Below are 3,460 nucleotides of genomic sequence, written 5' to 3' on the forward strand. Positions count from 1 at the left end.
CGGGAATTCGGATTCGTTTGCATTAGTTTTAGCTGTAATTCGGAATTCAGATGCATCCAGATTAGGGTTGCCACCTTTTTTTAAAGCGAAACCCGAACACTCTAGTGACACGTGGACATATTTTTTTAGGAGAATGAGTTGTGGCTTATTCCCATTAATATGTAAATATCACAGTTGAGACTATTTTTAGTGGGGGGCCAGTAGCCCCTATCTTAATTTTGGTTGCCCCTGTCTACCTGACATCCTGTGTCCGGGTTCCTGGTGCCATGAAACCGGGACACAGCATTCAAAACCCGAACTGTCCGGGTGAATCCTGGACAGGTGGCAACCCTAATCCAGATCTCCGAATTTCCGAAAATTCATCCGAATTTCGATTCGGAACGAAACGAATCGCACATGTCTACAGCTCAGCACTGCTGTGTAAGTCGTAGTACTGGATGGACAGAAATACAAATCCTTTGGCAGATAAAACAGCTCTCCAAAATTGACTTCATCTCTTTATATACTGTAGCTCTTTGCTTGGATTTCTACATGAGGAATATTCTTTTTTTTTCAGAAATTCTTCCCAACCACTGGAGATTTCCACGTGTAATCAAACCAGCAAGAACCTCCTCTTCGAGAAGATGAAGTTGGACTACTCGTCATCTCTAAATTCTTCCAACGGATACTTTCAGATAATGAAGCCTGTGATCGGTAAGACGCAGCGGTGGTGCTGGCTAGACCACTGAGCCGGGAACTGAGCACAGGGATGGTGGGAGCACCTCATAATGGGCACAGCAGGTGTACAGTCCTGGGAACTGAGCACAGGGATGGTGGGAGCGCCTCATAATGGGCACAGCAAGTGTGCAGACCTGAGAACCTAGAGCAGGGATGGAGGGAATCCTTCATAATGAGCACGGCAGGTGAACAGACCCGGGAACTCAGCACAGGGATGGTGTGAGCCCCTTGTAATTGGAACAGTAGGTGTGCAGACCTGGGAACTCAGCACAGAGATTGTAGGAACCCTTCATAATGGGCAGAGCACAGAGATTGTAGGAACCCTTCATAATGGGCAGAGCAGGTGTAAAGGCGCAGGATCTCAGCACAGAGATTGTAGGAACCCTTCATAATGGGCAGAGCAGGTGTAAAGGCGCAGGATCTCAGTGCAGGGTTGGTGAGAGTCCCTCATATTGGGAACAGTAAAAGTGCAGACCTGGGAACTCAGGACAGGGTTGGTAAGAGTCCCTCAAAATGGGGTGCACAGTGGGTGTGCAGACACAGGAACTCATCTCAGAGAGCTCACCAATAGAATCCTTGAGAGATGAAAGAAACTGTCAGATGGTTTAACTCTCCAGCAACTACCAAACTCTGAAATGTCGTCATTGGATAGACTGACTCTTTATTTGGTACACTCAGATAATGTTTTGTTCTTCATTGCACTGACTTGTACAATGCAAATACTGCATGTGGTTAAAGGTTGACTCCTCTGTCCATCCTATAGGTGGCGCTAGGTCCAGCGACTTAATCGCGTTTGCTAGCGGCTCTCCAGAAATGGACCTCACAACCTTTGCAACACTAAATCCAGATGAGGTGAAGGTAAGTCTGCACAACAATAAAAAAAGACCCCCACATTTTATTATTCTTCAGTGGCAGCTATTATGTGATACATTTCACCTAACACACTAAGCTGCTGGTCCACACTATACCATCTGACTGTACAATCTCTTCTAGATTTACCAATAGTGATGTATAATAGGGTAACTGAAACAATGCATGACATTTACATCTAATGAAGCAGATCCTGTATAGTTTTTTATTTTTAATTTTGCAGATCTATAAGATCAATTCTAAACATCTGAGTGAGTGTGGCTTGCCGGTGTCCACTCTGCCAAGTCTTTTAGTTGAGGCTTCTGTGCGTCTATGTAAATAGTCTGGGTAGTTCTGCAGTGTATCCTCTCCAGTGAAGCGGTTTTTGAGTGTTAGTGGTGATATTAGTGGTAACAGGTTCTCTTTACGTAAAGATAGTAGTCACCAGCACTCACTTGTAATGTGCAAAAAGGCACATTTATTGATATGTCACGAGTCAAGAAGCCAACGTTTCAGGGCCGGCAGGGTCCCTTCATCAGGGTGACATTGTGACACGTAAAGGTTCTCTTTAAAGTGACATTAGGTGTTTATTAAATTCCTAATGTCACCTTTGCAGCCCACTGAAGCTGATCAAGCACAGATCATCTCTTCTTCCCTGGCTTCTGCAGCTGAGGAATGACAGCTAAGAAACCGAAAGTGATTAAATCATCATCGCTTCTGGTTTCATCTGTCGGGGAGGAGATCAGCGAACAGACTTTTGCTGGTCTCTCTCCCTTTCAGCCCCCCCCGAAGCCCATGATGGCAGTCCCAGGGCCAAGGGAGGGGCAGTGTAGCCCAGGAAGCAAGACGGGAGCTGGCTGGTGGGGGGCACTTGTTTACTGGCCTCTGGAAGTGATCAGGCGGCTTTGCAGCAACCCGAATCGCTTCCAGTGTAAATCCGACAGTCGGCTTTACACAGGTAAACAGACTCTGTTTACAGGGGCCCACTGCTGCCATCATACAACAAATGTTGCAGCAAAAGGGCTAAAGCCCAATTGAAGTTACATAAATAAATATGTAGTTAGATTGACTTTGTACTAACAACCTCCATTTTCAAAGTCCTGCCTCCATTCTCCTGTTAGAGCACTTGTGTAGAATGTCTAGAATATGACTGTGCCATCCAAAAGGCACCAGAGTTATCCAGTACACTCTGTAATGTGACAGACCTGGTCAGACACGCCCCCTTTGCCTTTACAAATATGCTGGGGACATCTGTGATGAGGGGTGTGGCCATTACTAAGCTCTGCTAACACAGAGCATTGCATTGTGAGTGCTGGAAGTAGCATTTTAAGGCATTTCCTAAAATGAGTCATAAATCATAACTTGTGTGGGCTACAGGACTATAAAAAGACAGCAATCTGTCAAACTATAATTAAGGGTTAGGCTAAAACACATACCCAAGTCAAACGTGATTTCCCTTTCTGCAAACATACGGACTATTAATGGCTTATGTGTACAGGAAACATTCTCAGACATTTACATAGGGCCACCATGCTCTACATTAGGACCTTTTCATAAGCTTGGATTCTAGAACATTCCAAAACAAGGGGGTATAGAAGCCGGGCATTATTTTCTGAGCTGTAGCTGAACAAAAATTGGTAGAAACTAATACCTTTTCTCCATAAATTATCCTGCAGGCATTAAGTGATCACAACATTAAGGACTTGCTGGGACTGAACGTGGCCGACATTAACACCGTAGTCAACAGCAGTGTGCTCCAGGTATGGGCGGCATCACACACACAGATGCAGCTCAACAATCTGGGACTCAATGCTACAGCAGGCGTAAAAGATCCAATTCCAGAAGGAGTCATCAGTGTCCCACCAGGTATGAGCAACTATCATCTGTATATTTA

The sequence above is a fragment of the Nanorana parkeri genome, unplaced genomic scaffold (genome assembly GCF_000935625.1).
Source record: "Nanorana parkeri isolate BGI_ZX_2015 unplaced genomic scaffold, ASM93562v1 scaffold508, whole genome shotgun sequence".
Taxonomy (NCBI): domain Eukaryota; kingdom Metazoa; phylum Chordata; class Amphibia; order Anura; family Dicroglossidae; genus Nanorana; species Nanorana parkeri.